Source organism: Neofelis nebulosa, chromosome 9 (assembly GCF_028018385.1).
Source record: "Neofelis nebulosa isolate mNeoNeb1 chromosome 9, mNeoNeb1.pri, whole genome shotgun sequence".
NCBI lineage: Eukaryota > Metazoa > Chordata > Mammalia > Carnivora > Felidae > Neofelis > Neofelis nebulosa.
The window spans coordinates 20943900-20961634 of NC_080790.1; the positions used below are offsets into that span (position 1 = coordinate 20943900).

At 45.0% G+C, this 17735-nt stretch overlaps 1 pseudogene; it reads left to right on the top strand.

Moving 5' to 3' along the window:
- Window positions 1-13099: 13099 nt before the first annotated feature.
- LOC131484489 (osteoclast-stimulating factor 1-like) lies at window positions 13100-14342 on the top strand (annotated as a pseudogene).
- The last annotated feature ends 3393 nt before the right edge of the window (window positions 14343-17735 follow it).

Consider the following 17735-nt stretch of genomic DNA (forward strand, 5'->3'; position numbering starts at 1 on the left):
CCTCTTGAGTTTCACGTTGGCAATTATAGAAACCACTTAGGTCTGGCAGATTTTGGAGGCGGATGCTGCAGCGAGCAGTGCCTGTGAGGTGAAGGCACCGACTTTCTCCGGGCGAGCTGTGGGATGAGATCGAGCTTCTGAGTGACTGTAGGTCGCCGGGCTGCGGCTGGGCGCCTTTCTCTGTGGCGCCTCCCACGGGCCGCCGCGTGAACAGCCGAGCGAGGGCTGCGCCCTCCTCCCATTCCGCGTCATCAGCACAGCCCTCCCTCCCCGCTCCCTCCCTCCTCCCATCCGCTCTCTCCTTCCTCCCATCCGGCGTCAACACAGGCCATGCGCTCTGCTTTCTAACAGGCCGATGAAGTATTTCCTAGGAAAGAAATGTTTGAAGAGAACTGTGTAAAGAATAAATTCCTAGGACAGGGATGACTTTTCTGCTTTCAGCCCGAGGTCCCTCGTGTAGGAGGTTACATTCCTGTTTTCTTATTAATCACCCAGCTTAGAGACCTCAGCCGCTGCCTGCCCTTCCTCTCCCCGTCACCGTGTACTGTTCAGTCTCTCCCATTGCCCCCCCCCCCCCCCAATTACTGCCCGCCTTCCCCTTCATACTCCCACCGCTCTAGTTTTGGTGCTCAGTCCTGTCTTCTGGACACTCTACCACTTTCCGGGCCCAACACCCCGTGTTGGCCTACCTCTCACACACCCCTTGTCCATCTTGCACACATCAGAAGTTCCCCTTCTGAATCCCCCTGCTCAAGAATCTCCAGTGGCCCAGTTGCCTACACCAAGGATGTGTCCTGTGCTTTGATCACAGTTTGTCACCATCCAAGCTTCCGGGGAAATAAAACGGTGAGTCGACCTAATCCGGCAGTTGAAGACCTTCTCCAGGCCCCAACCCATGTTACAGCCTTAACTGTCAACCAAAGTGCTACACAAATGTACTTAGCTCTTTGGAGGCTTTAAAACAGGTCAGGTGACAAATCCTCGCCTCTCCCATCCCTTTGCTTAATTAAGACCCCTCCGTATCCGTTTTGGTTCTTTGCCGAGAACGGTAAAAACCAGTGTGGCTTTACTTACACGATGGAGGACATTTGTTACGAGGTTGTTAAAGGTGCATTTTTATAAGGAGGTGGTAGCAGTGGCATAATTTTCCATTTTCCACAAAGGCCGCCATAAAAACACAGCACGTAGGAAAGCAAAACCCACGAATGATGTATACAGCCAAAGTAGTTGATGACGTTCCCCCATAAGCCTCCAAATGTGACAGAAACGGGAGCTGCATAATAACATCTGCGCAGAAGAAAACGGGGAAGAAATGGGGCATCTGATGGATCGAAGAACTCCAAGATAACCAGCAAGTGCTTGGAAACTCTGCCAACCAGTGTTGGAGCCGTAGCTGACACTCACATGGGCTTGCACCCTCCAACAGCAAATGCAGGGAATCTTCTATAAACCGAGGGCTACCACAGACTGGGCCCTCAGAAGTTCGTTTTTCCCACTAAAAGAAACCAGAGCTTTGTGAAGAAATGGCAGAGTCCATGTTTGTGACAGGAAATGTGTAAGATGAACCAGAAAATGTCATACCAGAGAAGTTCTGAAAATCTAAGCGATGAAGTTTTAGGGTGATGGGGGGTGGGGGGTTAGTTCCGGAGCCGATGGCCAAGAAAGAATTCTTGAAGATGTCTTTGGTGCAAAAAAGGTGATTTTATTAAAGCACGGGGACCGGACCCACGGGCAGGAATTGCTACACTGCAGTTGTGACAGGTCACTCATTACATACCCTCGGGTTGGGCGGGGGTCAGGGATGGAGTAAGTCTCTAAGGTATTTTGGAAGCAAGGTTTCCAGGACCTAGAGGGGTGAGCTGTGCTAGGGAAACGCCATTTATTACCATTTAGCAAAACCTCAGTCATGAGACCCTTCAGGTGTATATCAGGGGGCCATAAGCGTGGAGTATGACTGCCAACATATATCTTGGGGCAGTTGAGATAACGGAAGTTTCCAAAGGAATTTTTATATGTTAAGGTAGACTTGCAGGTTCCTGGGGGGGGGCGGGGTGGTGGTCAGGATAATGTTCAGCCAAGATTCTCTGGCCACTAGCAGTGTCATCATGCAGGCAGCTGAGCTCGTAGAAGGTGGTCACTCTGCCAGATTCAAGGGCTTGTCAGTGGACTGTAGACAGCAAGGGAATTTAATGTTTCATTTGCCTTAGTTTCCCACATCATCGTGGCAAGCACTTACACCCCTTTCCTTTGTTCTTGGGTAGCCAGGAGTGTCCGGGGAATATCACACAGATCCCACCTGGGGTGGGGGACAGGACGGGGCGGGGTTTGCTGTGAACTGCACTTGGCTCTCGGCCTGCCCCACGCTCCCTCATCATAAGGATGTATGGCTTGGATGCCAGCTTGAAGAAGCCCACTCTGGCCAGAGAGAGGACATTTCAAACACATCAAATACTGTTAAATCTGTGTTTCCATAATGATGTAATACACATGTACGTGCACACACGCCCCTAATTGGTCACTACTGGAGGTTGCTTGGGAAACAGCGCTCTCCTCCTGACCACACCTCTCCCTGGTAAAGAAAACAATCAAGAATTTACCTTGATTTCCCCATGCAGACTATATCACTGGGTGACTAAGAGTGAAGGGGCCAAAATAAGCCACTGTGGCCTAAAAATTATTTTGAACTTAAAAGTATCTGAGTTTCTGAAATCCCTTATCTGCCTAAAAACATAGCTTCCCAAAAGAACTCACTTGTCACTAAGGAGCAACTCAGCTTTTGGACAGACTTGTATCACATCCAAACACATCGTCGCAGGACTATTTTACCCCCTGTCCTCCTAAGGGATCATTTATCTTTCCAAAAAGTCACTTAAGTGCCCCTTCTCCTCCTCCCCCCATAAGAAGTCATTTGTCCCCTTAGAAGTGCCTCTCTGCCCTTCCCTATCCTCCATTAAAGTGGTATATAAACCCCAAATTCTAAGAGACACATTCTTCCGTGAACGCGCAGATACATAGTGAATAAAAATCTGCTTTTCTCTTGCTAATGTGTCTTTTGGTTGAGTTTGCAAGTTTCCAAACAACTGCCCCTAGGAGGACAGAGAACATTTTTCTTCTCAATAAATAGTAAACAAGGTGAAGTTAGTCTACAGAGAAGTATTCCACCAAAGAAGAGAGAAGCAACAGAATTTTACTGTTTTGAAACTGCTAATCAATTAATGGATCTAGGAATGACTAATGGCTAACATCACAAAGGGAGATTCAACAAAATAGAGACAGCCAGACATGTACTTCTGACCATTAACAGAGTGCTTCCTGTGATGAGGCCATACCAAAAAATCTCAAGCCTCAGATCAAACCTTTGGTTTGGATGCAACTGCCAGTTTCTAGGAAATCTGAGGACGGAGGAACACACTGAACTGCATCAATCAACAAAATCCAGACCGGTAAATTTTACAAGACAACTGATCCAGTCTCTTCAAACCATTAAATTTCAGTGGGGGCAGAGAGAGAGATTCTAAGTGAATCAAAGACTGAAAGGGGAAAAGAAAAGACAAAACTAAACTATAAGGTGTTTAGGGAACCACAGAAGTTATATACTATAAAGAAAATTAATGAAATGATTACTCTAAAAGTCGGGACAGGGATATTCTTAGCAGGGAGCGAGGAGTTATAAGTGAGTTTCGGGGACAGCAAAATCTTCTGGCATGGGTGTTTATAAGGGTGTTTGCCTTGTAGCAACTCATTAACCCATGCATTTGTTTTCTGGTGTTTTAAAGTGTATATTATATTTAATCATAAAGCCTCTGTGTGGGTTTAAAATTATAGTGGGTAGCCCCCAATCTCTGGGACCACAGAAGCAACTTCAGAGGCTGTGCAGCCCAGTCCCCTGCTCAAAATCAGGCTGAGCAGAATTGGTCTGCTAAGGTCTGACAGTTCCTGCTGCTGCACATCGTGCCCCAGGAATTGTCACCGCTGCCTCTGGGAACAGTGTAGCTGCCACCACTGCCAGAATCCCGGCTGAGGTCAATACCGTGCAGCCTCCGCTCCTTTCAGTGGCTCTTGCTGCAAAGTCTGAGATGGTTAAGTTGGTTGGTGAAGCCCAAAGTGCACACTTGTGCCCCCCGATGTTTGGGAAGTGGGGGAAAGGGTATCTGGTGATTTTAGCTTCAGTAGTGTGGGGGTGGGCTCTGACTCTAGGTGTGTGGGTGGGGGGGTTTCAGGTGCTGGGTAGAAAGAGTGACAAATGTCCCCCACATCAGTGATGTTCACACCTTACTCTGCATTAGAATCACCTGGGAAGTGCTTTTATTTATTTATTTATTTAATTTTTTAATGCTTATTTTTTAGAGAGAGAGGCAGAGTGCCAGTGGGGGAAGAGCAGACAGAGAGGGAGACAGAGTCTGAAGCAGGCTCCAGGCTCCGAGCTGTCAGCACAGAGCCCAAGGTGGAGCTCGAACTCACAAACTGCGAGAGCGTGACTTGAGCCAAAGTCGGACGCTTAACTGACTGGGCCACCCAGGTGCCCCTGGGAAGTGCTTTTAAAAATACCAATGCCAAAGTCACACCCTAGCCCGATTAACACAGTATCTCTCAGGTGAGACTGGAGTGTTAGTGGTTTTTTGTTCAAGAACCAGTGCCTCCAGCCTTGCTGTTCCTTCAGGTAGGCCACACCGGAATCACCTGGGACCCTGGGAGAAATGGCGAATCTCAGCACACACAATCTTACTGAGTTACAATCTGCGTCTAAACAAAAGCCCTAGGCGCAGCAGATTCCAATTTGAGAAGGGTTGACTTCCACTGTTCTTCCAGAGCCAGCCCAAATCCCACCAGCAAGGGCACCCGCTCCTGAGCAGGGAAGGGGCTTCTGCTTCTCCGAACTGAGAGGAGCCCTTGTGACCTACCTTCCCCCGGGGCAGACTTCCTTGGTTGCAGTTCACTGTCTCCTGTTGGCTCATCTCATTACCAGACTGTAAACTCTGCAGGGCGGGGACCCTGTCTTGTCCCCTTCATGTCTTCACAACACTTCACACACTGCGGCAAGAGCTCAGGACGTGGGGTAAGTGAACCGGCGACTTTTACTTCTGTTTCTTTCAGGCCACCTCATTCCGCAGGGACTGCACTGGCCTCCTCGTTCCTACGGCCACCTTCATGCACTCACATTTGTATTACAATTTGAAGGCAACTCTTAATATGACTTTAAGAGAATTTTAAAATTCAAGCCTAGGGTCTTTTCCGACTGACCACCTCCGGATATAGGACAGATTGGTTGATTCCTGTGGATCTCCATTACCTTGTCTCTAAAAGCGGGTGGACCAGAAAGTAATCTGAGACTCCTTTCCGCAGAAATATCCTAGATTGCTGGTTCCCCTCTGCTGGATTTAACCAAGATTCACAGTACTTTTAACTCTTGCCGGTTGGCTGGGGTAGTGCGGAGAAACTAGAAATTAAATGTAGAGTCCCCGCGCCACCTTGTGACCATTTCTGGGAACTGCATGTCTCCATTGTGTCCGTGAGAAATTTTCCCAGAGCCCGTCAGTGTGAGATCCTGTCTTGTCGAATTTATGGTAAACATAGCCACACAAAATTAAGTGGGAGATGCAGACTTCCAGTTATGGAATAAATAAGTCATGGGAATGAAAGGTACAGCTTAGGGAATATAGTCAATGATATTATAACAGTGTCACATGGTGACAGATGGGAGCTACACACCCGTGGTGAGCACAGCATAAGTATAGACTTCTCGAATCACCATGTTGTGCACCTGAAACTAATGTAACACTTTGTGTCATTTGTACCCAAATTTAGAAAATATATTCAAAGGCAAGTGACATCTGTGAGGATTAAAAGTTTTATTTATGCAAATATTGAACTAAGTCTTCTAAAAATGAGAGATGGGGAACAGAGCTAAAATGTCCTAGAGCAGAAGTTACAACCTCAATGTTTTCAGAGAAGAATGCCAAAAAAGAGTGAGATTTGCCCTGAATCCCCAGTTCCAGGATTTAGGAGCACTGGGTACCATTGAGATGTCAGGCATGTGGCCATAGATGGAACGGGACAGGTAGAGAGTCTGTATAAGAAATAATGGGGGGCATCTGGCTGGCTTGGTCGGTAGCATGTGCGACACTTGACCTTGGGATTCTGAGTTCGAGTCCCATGTAGGGCGCAGAGATTACTTAAAAGAATAAAGTATATGTATTTTTTCATGTTTGTTTATTTTTGATAGAGTGAGAGCCAGCAGGGGAGGGGCGGAGAGAGAGGGGGACAGAGCAGGCTCTGTGCTGACAGCAGAGAGCCCGACGCGGGGCTTGAACTCCCAAATGACCTGAGCCAAAGTCAGAAGCTCGACTGACTGAGCCACCTAGGTGCCCCCCCATAAAATCTTTTTTTTTAAAAAGGAATAATGGGGTCCCCAGGTGTCCCTGATCATCCCTTGCAGTCGGGAAGCTGAAGGTTTATTATCTGCAGAAATGGAGTGACAGAGGTTCTGAACTCAAGGGCACCAGGCATAGGGAAAGGTGGGGATGAGGTGCAGGGTCAAAAGCAGGGCAGTGAACGGCTGCATCTTGAATGATGGGCTCCTCAGACTCTTGCCTTCTCGCCTCCATTCCCCCAGAATTTGGGGATATCCAGGCAGAAGATGAGAAGATCTGCTTTGGGAAACCTGGCGCAAGAGAATACTGTTGCTTGGAGTCATACCACGTAAAAGGCCAGCTCGCTGTGGCTTATGCTGTGCTGAAGGTTTCCAGTCACCTAGTCGGACATACATGAAGTTTTCAATCTACCTGAAACATATATGAAATCGCTCAAACATACAGAAAAGTATAGAAAAATGAATAAAAATCCACGTACCCAATACCCAGACTTAACCGATACTTGCATTGAATCAGATATTCAGTTCTTCGTGGTGACATAAAAGAGAATAAAACAACCAACAGAGAGACAGAAAAAGGAAACAACAAAAAAAACCTGGAGAAAACCAAAGAAAAACCTCAAATGCACTTTAATGAATATCCTTGGATACAACATGATGTTGAATTCGTAAAGCAACTGTAGGATGCTGGGGTGCCTGGCTGACTCAGTCTGTAAGTGCGTGACTCTTGATCTCAGGGTTGTAAGATCCCTGTGTTGGGGGTAGAGGTTACTTAAATAAATAAATAAGAATAGGATGCTATATTTTAAATGCTTATTTATTTTGAGAGACAGAACAAGCGGGGAAGGGGCAGAGAAAGAGGGAGAGAGAATCCCAAGTAGGCTCCGCCCTGCCAGCACAGAGCCCTACTCCTCCTCGGGGCTCGAACAACCAACCTACCTGTGCCGAAACCAAGAGTCAGATGCTTAACGGACTGAGCCACCCAGGTGCTTCAGGATGATATTTTAAAAAACAAAACAAAACGAAACAAAAACAATGAGAGAGAATTCACAAAAATTAAAATGGTCAACTGAAATAAAAGATTCAAGAGAAGAATTAGAAGGTGAAAATGAGGGAAATCTCCCAGAAAGTAAAACACACAAACTAGCAAAAGATGGGGGGGGGGGGGGGGGCGTGGAGAGGGAAATGGAGACATGGAGACAGAAAAGTGGAAGAAATGGTAAGGAATTCAGAGGGCGAATCCAAAGGCCACAATCGGATTAATTGGAGGTCCAGAAAAAGAAAATAGGAAAACAGAAGGATGGTGATCATTGGAGAGAGAATGCAAGAAAACTGCCCCAAACTGAGAGATACTAGTCTCCAGATTGAAAGGGCCTGGCACAGAACGAAAAACTACCTGCACCAAGGAACGTCATTGTGGCATTTCAGAACCGCAAGGATAAAAGAAAAGATTAAGAAAAAATAAAAAGTATTGGGGGGGGGGGGAATACAAAGGATCAAGAACCTGAATGATATACATTGTCCTAAAGTAATACAGGCACTTAGGAAACAATGGGGCAGTATCTTCAAAATTCTGAACGAAAGGGATGTTCTATGTAGAATTCTGTACTTACTCAATTTACTGTCAAATACAAAATGACATACTCAGATATACAAAGAGGTAAATTTTTCCTTCCCTTGCTCACATCCTCAGGAATCTATTACAGGGTATTCTTGCAAAATGAAAAAGTGCCGCAAGAAAGAGGGAGCCCCGAGTCCCAGGAAGCCAGCCCTGGACAGCTGTGCAGCTGGCCCAGGAAGCAAGCTGCCTCCAGTGGACCTGGAGGACGTGGTCTCCAGAACAAGCAGGAGGAATCATATTGGTGCATTGTAAGAACTGTAAGTGCGTAGCCAAATTCTCAAGAAAGCAAGCACAATCTGAGGGACAGATAGGTCACCTAGAGATCTGGTTGTGGTGCTTTAATTTACAGACGCCAAGAGATGCCACCAGACATACTCATGGTCACACAGCTGATGGGACCTGAGCTGCAGGGGGGCCCAGGTCGCTCTCTCTTCCCCATCAAGGCCATTTCCACTTTGTCCTGGCGCCTCTACTCTTACTGGGGAACGAGCAGGATGAAGCCCAGGCTTGTGGTGACCTGAAACCTTCCCGTCAGGGCTGTGATTAATCCTCACACGCAGTAAGAGGCAGAAAGCAGGGGTGCAAAACTCCAGCCCCTGGAACCTCCCTTTTAAACTGGCTGCCACAATTAGAGAGGAAGCCGTTACTCTGGGCAAATTCTCAGCGTTGGCAAAAATGGACTGGATAACTCAGAGGGAAAATGTTTTCTAGAGAAATGGCTCCAAACCACCTAGAACAGGGGAAATCTCTTCTAAGGGCACAATATTGCACACAAGGACAGGAAGACCACAACCTGAAAACATGCTGAAATCTCTCTAATACTTAGCAAAAAATACAAGCCCTCTCCTTGGGATGCCCGGCTCCAACAGCCATTTCTCTGCTCTGCTTTATGCCAAATTCTCCGAAAGCGCCGTGTGTACTTGTCTCCAACCCTTCTAGAGCATTCCCTCAGGGCTCCATCCCCTCCACCCCAGCCAGAGAGCTCCTGCCAAGGTCAGAGTGGCCACTCACTCTTGAGATGTTGCCTGAATCTCTCTCCTTCCTGAAACACTTGCTTCACCTGGCTTCCAGAACCCTGCTCTCCACTCCCTCCCCTTCCCCCTCAGTCTTGCTGGTGTCTTCCTCTTGACCTCCAAGTGTCAGAGTGTCTCAGAACTCAGTTCTCAGAGCACTTGTCTCCCCTTTATCTGCACTCATGCCCCAGGGAATGCCATCAAACTCCTGGCTTCAGACACCATGTTTGTCCTTTTATTTTTAAAGTTTATTTATGTATTTTGAGAGAGAGAGAGAGAGAGAGAGATAGCCAGCAGGGGAGGAGCAGAGAGAAAGGGAGAGAGAGAATCCCAAGCAGGCTCCACACTGTCGGCACAGAACCCCACGAGGGGCTCGAACTCATAAACTGTGAGATCATGACCTGAGCTGAAGTCAGATGTTCAACCGACTGAGCCTCCCAGGCGCCCCTGCCAGCCACCTTTTATAATCTGATTTCAACTAATCCTGACTTAGGATATATACTCCTTGCATCATTGTCCCCATTTGGCACATAAATAAATGCAAGCTCAGCAAAGTTACATAATTTTCCAAGGTCACACAGCAGGGAGAAAAACTTTGGTTCAGGCCCAGGCGTGTCTGACTCACAGAAGTCTATGCCCTCATGAAGGGCTATTTTCACTCCTTGATATTTATAGTAAAAATAAAGCAGTACTGGGGACCTGGATGGCTCAGTCTGTGGAGCGTGTGGCTCTTGATCTCAGGTTGTGGGTTTGAGACCCATGATGGGTATAGAGATTACTTAAAAATAAAGTCTTTAAAAAAATGAAGCAGTACTTTAGGAAATGATATAAAAAGTATATACGCTTCGATATCAAAATGGGACTTTGCATCACACAGAGGTGTAGGTATACAATTGATTAGCGTTTACAATTCCCTTTTTCAGAACCGATTGTCTTTATTAATATTTAATTTCCCAGAATACTGTAATAATAAGAATTCACATTAAAAAAATAATAGATTCGTGTCATTTCCAAAATAGCACTACATTAAACAAGCCCCTTCTGTCTTGAAAATTACAATGAGATACCACTTCACACCCGTTAGGATGGCCGTAACAAAAACAAACAAACAAAACCAACCAAAAACCCCACCGAGAAGACAAGTGTTGCTTAAGATGTGGAGGACCTGGAACCCAGGTACCTGGCTAGTGGGAACGTAAAATGGTGCAGCCACCGTGGAAAACAGTTTGGTGGCTCCTTGAGAAATGAAACATAGACCTACCAGATGACTCAGCAATTCCACTCCTAAGTATGTAACCAAAAGAAATGAAACAAACAAGAACCTGTTCCCCCCGACTAAAGCAGCACTGCTCACAATAGCCAACAGGAAGAAAGTACCCAAATGTCCATCAGTTGGTGAGTGGATAAACAGAATGTGGTCTGTGTATACATTGGGCTATTTTTCTGCCTCAAAAAGGAACGAAGTACCGATATATGCTACAAAAGGGATGAAATCTAGAAGACATTGTGGTTAAGTGAATGAAGCCAGACACAGAAGATCACGTGGTGTAGGAGTCATTTGTATGATACGTTCAGAATAGAACAATCCTAGGGGCGCCTGGTGGCTCAGTGGGTTAAGCATCTGCCTCTTGATTTGGGCTCAGGTCATGAGCTCGTGGTTGATGATATCGAGCCCGCGTCTGGCTCCGTGCTGACAACAGAGCCTGCTGGGATTCTCTCTCTCCCTCTCTCTCTGCCCCCTGCCCCCCTCTCAAAATAAATATTAAAAAAAAAAAGAAAGAAAAATCCCAGAGACAGAAAGTAGATTAGTGGTTGCCAGGGCTGGGGAAGAGAGGGCCTGGGGAGGGACTGCTTAGTGGGTGTGGAGTTTCCTCTTAGGGCGATGAAAATGTTCTGGAACTAGATAGCAGTGATGGGCACACAATGTTGTGAATGTACTAAATGCCACCGAATTGTACACTTTAAAATGGTAAATTTTAGGGGCGCCCTGGGTGGCTCAGTTGGTCTTGATTTTGGCTCAGGTCATGATCTCATGGTTCGTGGGTTCAAGCCCTGTGTCGGGCTCCGTGCTGACATTGCGGAGTGTGCTTGGGATTCTCTCTCTCTCCCTCTCTCTCTGTCCCTCCCTGCCCCCCACTCCTTCTCAAAAATACATAAGTAAACATAAAAAAAAATTAAAATGGTAAACTTTATGTTGTGTTACCACAAGTTTTTTGTTACCATAGTTTTCAACAATAGCATTATATCGTTTTTAATTTTATCAGTGGTTCAGTAGTAAATTAAATGCTTTTCTTCAATAGAATTCCACTTAGAACACAAATAAGTTGAAATATGTAATTTGCTAAAAACTTTGAAATTCTCATGTAACTGCCAGTGATTTCACAGTGAGTTTGGAGTTTCTGCATTGACTGGGTATCTACTTGTGAGGCCAGGATGTCTACTTGTGACATGAGGATAGATCCAACTTACCAGGAGGGCTGTCCAGTCACCGTGTAGGTGACTGGGTAGGAGCTCAAGTTCTGGAAATTCCTTGGCTTGACTAGATCAGTAAGCCCGGGCCTCTCAGTTGCCGCCTTCCACCCCTGCTGCCAGGTGGCTGGAATCCTTGTTGTAAACAGCTGCAAAGCAGTGTAAGGGTAAATTTGTGGTTGATTTTCCTGGTTATGAAAGTATCAGCCATGTTGTACTTTTTTGTGATGGGAATAATTCCATTTCCCGAGGAAAAGGGGAAGCTGCCCTTTTCCTGTTCTGATTCAGATGTAGGCCCATATGTTAGTTCCTAGGGTTTGTTGCCTTCTTCAAAATGTCAGATTTAAATCTGGAGAAGGAAGCTAACACTCTTTGGTAACTGTGAATATTGTCCACGCTCTATCCACTGCTCAGATTGGTAGAACAGAAGTTTGTAATTTTACTGAAGTCCAATATCTCTTCCATGAATTTTTTCTTTCATGAATCGTGCTTTTGATGTTGTATCTAAAAAGTCATCGCCCACCCCAAATCACTTACGTTTTCTCCTGTGTTAACTTCTATGAAATCTATAGTTTTGTATTGTGCATTTGGATCTAGAATCCATTTTGAATTAATTTTTGTGAAGGGTGTAAGGTTTGTGTCTAGATTCTTTCTTTCTGTATTTTTTTTACAATTTATTTTTAAAGTAATTTCTACATCCAACTGGGGCTCAAACCTACAACCCTGAGATCAAGAATCACATGCTGCATGGTCTGAGCCAGCCAAGAGCCTCTAGATTTTTTTTTGTGTGTGTGTGTGGATGTCCTGTTGGTCCAGCAGCATTTGTTGAAAAGACTATTCTTTCGTTTGCCATTGAATGCCTTTGCTCTTTTGTCAAAGATCAGCTGAGTATATTTGTATGGGTCTATTTCTGGCTCTCTATTCTCTTCCATCGATCTAATTGTCTCATTGCTCAGATGGGAATTTTATTGGAATTATTGGACGGTCCGTCTCAGCAGACAAAGGCAAAGCTGTTAGATGCTCAGCTAATTCATCGACTTGATTCACGCAAAAGATGTTGGACAGTTTCTACAGTTTTGCTTCATCATTTGCTGTTGCTTGGGCCCAGATGACACGAAGTCCATCCGAAATGTTTATTCAGGCAAATGTGGTTCTGAACAGTATGAACGACACCCAGCGCAGAATCTCTCTTTTAGAAAACAATTTGAATGAAGTCATTCTTAAAGGATTCTGAAACTTGTCATATTGTACAAATAAAAATATTTAAAAGCAAGACACAAAAAGGATAATGAAACATCAGATTTAAAAACGTCTTAGGGGCGCCTGGGTGGCGCAGTCGGTTAAGCGTCCGACTTCAGCCAGGTCACGATCTCGCGGTCCGTGAGTTCGAGCCCCGCGTCAGGCTCTGAGCTGATGGCTCAGAGCCTGGAGCCTGTTTCCGATTCTGTGTCTCCCTCTCTCTCTGCCCCTCCCCCGTTCATGCTCTGTCTCTCTCTGTCCCAAAAATAAAAATAAAAAACGTTGAAAAAAAAATTTTTTAAAAACGTCTTAGCGGGGGGGGCACCTGGCTGGTTCACTGGGCAGAGGTTGCAATGGGATGGGGGGCGGCGGCGGGGGGGTGGGTGGGTTCTGAATTCAAGCTGCACCTTGGGCATAGAGCTTACTTAAAAAAAAAAAAAAAAGTCAGGCACCTGGGTGGCTCAGTCAGAATGCCAGATCTAGATTTCAGCTCAGGTCATGACTGTAGGGTCATGGGATCGAGCCCCCACGTGGAGTCTGCTTAAGATTCTCTTTCTTCTGCCTGCACTTGCTGGTCTGACGGCCAAGGGTGGGCACAGGTCCTTGAAGGCCCACAGCTGCAGACCAGACAAAAAGAAACCTTGGGGCCCCTGGAGTGCGGGCTGTCGGGGCGTTGGGTTGGCTTTTCGTGCGTGGTCTTGAGTCTCCTCTGCTGTTCAAGGGAGCGCGATGATGTCGAAGCGGCCACCCACACTGGTCAAACCAGGGCCAGTTAAAGTGTTCAGATCTCTGTATACGTTTGAACCCAGAGCTGCAGATGAACTGTACTTTGAGGAGGGGCGTATTGTCTACACGACTGACCTGAGCTGTACCAGCTGGTGGAAAGGCACCTCCAAAGGCAGGACCGGATTAATCCCAGGCAACTGTGTGGCCAAGCGGGCAGAATCCATCGCACGAGGCTGCAAACAGAGGGGATTTGCTCTGGTTGAGAGAGCGTTTGGACAACCGGGTCGGTGTTAATCGCTCAAAGCCAGAAGCGCTACTTTATACCGGGCCTGCCACGGGGGCCACACAGATACAGTGGGAATGCTGTTCACTCAGCCAAACATTGAACTGAACCAACAGAACAAGTTGGGAGACACAGCTTTGCAGGCCGCAGCCTGGAGGGGTCATGCAGATATAGTCCAAGAACAGGCTTCAGAAACGATGAGAAGGAGCTGGCCCTGGACTTGGCCACTAACGCTGCCTTTGCCTCTGTGCCGAAAAAGACACGGAGAGCAGCTGCTGAAGAGACTCATAAATATGGAGAACAAACTGAGGGTTACTGAGGGGTTGTGGGAGGGGGGATGGGCTAAATGGGTCTGGGGCACTAAGGAATCTACTTCTGAAACCATTGTTGCAATATATGCTAACTAATTTGTATGTAAATTAAAAAAAATAAAAATAGGGGCGCCTGGGTGGCTCAGTCGGTTAAGCGTCCAGCTTTAGCTCAGGTCACAATCTTGAGGTCCGTGAGTTCGAGCCCCGCGTCGGGCTCTGGGCTGATGGCTCAGAGCCTGGAGCCTGCTTCCGATTCTGTGTCTCCCTCTCTCTCTGCCCCTCCCCCGTTCATGCTCTGTCTCTCTCTGTCTCAAAAATAAATAAACGTTAAAAAATAAATAAATAAATAAATAAATAAATATAAATAAATAAAACAAGTTAAAATAAAAAAAAAAAAGAACCAAAAGACAACAGAAAATCATCAGCTATTCTGAGAAAAATAGACATTTTAAGAAACTGCTAAAAAAAAAAAAAAAAAAGATTCTCTCCCTCTCTCTCTGCCCTCTCCCCCCAACTCTCTCTCTATCTCTCTGTCTAAACAAACAAACAAACAAACAAATAAATAGTTTTGTAAAAAAAAAAATTTTAGTGAGGGCGCCTGGGTGGCTCAGTCAGCTAAGCGTCTAACTTCGGCTGAAGTCATGATCTCATGTTTCATGAGTTCGAGCCCTGAGTCAGGCTCTGTGCTGACAGCTCAGAGCCTGGAGCCTGCTTCGGATTATGTGTGTGTCTCTCTCTGTCCCACCCCTCCTCATGCTCTGTCTCTCTCTGTCTCAAAGATAAACATTAAAAAAAAAAAACAAGTCTTAGTAAGAGTGAAGTTTAATTAGAAGAAATTTTACAAAATAAAAAATAGGGATTAAGGAAAGTAATGAAACATATTGATCACTTAGGACTTTCTTAAGCTTAAAATACTATTTAGAGTCAAAATGTTTTGTTTAGGATAAACATGTATTATTTATTTTTGTAAAAAAAAAAATTTATGTTTATTTACTTTTGAGAGAGACAGAGTGCAAGCTGGGGAGAGGCAGAGAGAGGGAAACACAGAATCCGAAGCAGGCTCCAGGCTCCGAGCTGTCAGCACAGAGCCCAACGCCTGGCTTGAACTCACAAACTGCGAGATCACGATCTGAGCCGAAGTTGGACGCTTAACCCCACTGAGCCATCCAGGTGCCCCTAAACATGTATTATTTAGTTAAAAATAATAACTAAACTAAAATGAATAAAGAAACATATTCATTTAAAAAATACACAACTTATAAGAGGCATAGTATGATTTACTGTGTTCGGCACTATTGACCCCAAACTTAAAATTCTAGCTTCCTGAGGTAAATATTTCATGAATTATTTATTTTTAGGAAGAAGCATTTCAGAGACAGCCTATAGATAAGGATTAGGTTTCAATTCCTCTTTCTCCTTACAATAGTCTCTTTTTTATGATAAACCATAAACACACAAAAGAAAAAAAGCCCCTTGATGGGTTCCTTTCCATGTTTTCTTTTGCAATAACAAGCTACATTCAGTAAATTGCCAGTCAATCAAATTGTGGTTCTTTTATATCTTGCTGTGTTCTAAGTAATTTCCTAATTCACACCACAGAAATAAGAAGGAAAATCTTCAGTGAGCTATTCTTAACTGTAGAGGATGAATAAAAATGAAACTACCACAGTGTTATGTCCTGACTTGAATGAGGACTGAAAGTCAACAAATTAAACTCAGTTTTTAAATGTCCTTACGAATGGCTCAGCTAAACTTTTTAAGATTATTTATCTATTTTAAGTTGTATTTATTTAAGAAATCTCTACACCCAATGTGGGGCTCAAACTCACAACCCCCAGATCAAGAGTCCCCCAGAACTCCGATGTGGCTCAGCTTTTTTTTTGTTTTTTTAAGTGTATATATTTATTTTGAGAGAGGCAGAGACAGCGCGAGTGAGGGAAGGGTAGAGAGAACCCCAAGCAGGCTTCACACCCCCAACGCGGAGCCTGACGTGGGGCTTGAACCCATGAAACCGTGAGATCATGACCTGAGCCAAAATCAAGAGGCGAACACCTAACCAATTGAGCCACCCAGGTGCCCCTGGCTCAGCTTTTTGTAAGAACACGTGGTGACAGTACCCACATGGCACTTCAATCATGAGCAGTAAGAAAGACTTTCAGACTGTTCTTTGGTCTATGCAGCCTGCCAGCAGAGAGGGCAGTGATTATTATGGTGTTGCATCCACAGAGATAAGCAGCAGGTGGGCAGGATTGTGGACACTTTTCCCTCAGATGACAACACAAGCTTCTTACTTGTTGTCATCTCTGATGAGCATCTATCCTCTGGACTCAAGATAGTACTGCCCTAGAGTACCATCCACGGATCACTAACAGGAAGCAGCAGTTCTTGAAAAAATGGCTGAGTCCATTCTTAGGTGAGGCAGGGAATGCTTGGAATGACCCTGGAACGTCCTGTTGTTCCAGAAAGTAAGAAAAGTTCCAAAGAATTATGGGACCATGACGGTGGAACCCAGGAACTAGCTGAAAGACGCTCCCACTGGTCAAATAGACTTCAGTGTGAGCATCACAATAAATGAAGAATTTAGAAGAATTCGTGAATTGTTAATAAGTAAAGGGAGGGTGAAGGGCAAGGTCCTCTTACCGTAGAATGCCAACTGATTCATGAGGAAATGATATAGTTAGGAAATCAGCATGTGGCAACCATCACAGTGGTAGCTGGCCGAAGCAGGAACCAGCAATGGATGCTATCATGGGATGTGAGAGTGTACTGGAAACAGCATGCTGACTCAGTCAACATTTTCCCACCAATTCTTCATTAATCACAAAGGGGAAAAAGGTGCCTTTGCAGTGGGGACACCCAGCAGACACCGCCTTAACCAAGTGATCCGAGTTAATATCATGAAAAATGGGACAAACTGACATCACCTGTCTCCTGATGCAACGTGCTGAGTATTCCTGACAGTGACGCATCAGCCCAGACTGATCATTCTGCAGAGCAAAGGGTCTGTATTCTTGGAGATGGTCAGTTTCATAGAAGTTCAACAAAGGCTGAGAAACTGTTCTAGATTAGAGACACAACAACGAATTACATACAATGCATGAGCCTAGATCTTAATCTTGAAAAAAAAAAAAAGAACTCTATGAAGTATAAAGGTCAATATTGGATAATAAAAATTAGATATGAATTGAATACTATGCATTAGGATTAAATTTCCTGAATTTAGTAATTGAATTCTAGCTGTGTAAGAGAATGTTCTAGTTCTTAGGAAACACACGCTGGGCAAAGCAGCATGATGTCTAGAACTTGCTTTCAAATGGTTCAGAGAAAAGAAAGAATAATAGGTATTATGTGGTGAATATGGGACTTTGTGGCAATATTCTTGCAACTTTCCTATTGGTTTAACTTTAAAAAAAAAAAGGCTTAATTGAAAATTAAGTTGGGATATGTCGTCTACTTCTAGTGATGGTTGAGTAAGATCCTGCCAGAGCAACTTTACACAGGAAAGAAAAAAAAAGAGAAACTCTGGATTCAACACACACACACACACACACACACACACACACACACACACAGCTAAATTAAGCCCCTATGGAGTGGACTGTAAATACCAAACAAAAGTAAAAGGATATTTTTAAAGGCTGAAAAAAAAAGGGTGTCAACTCAAAATTCTACATCCAGCAAAAACGTCTTTCAAGAATAAAGG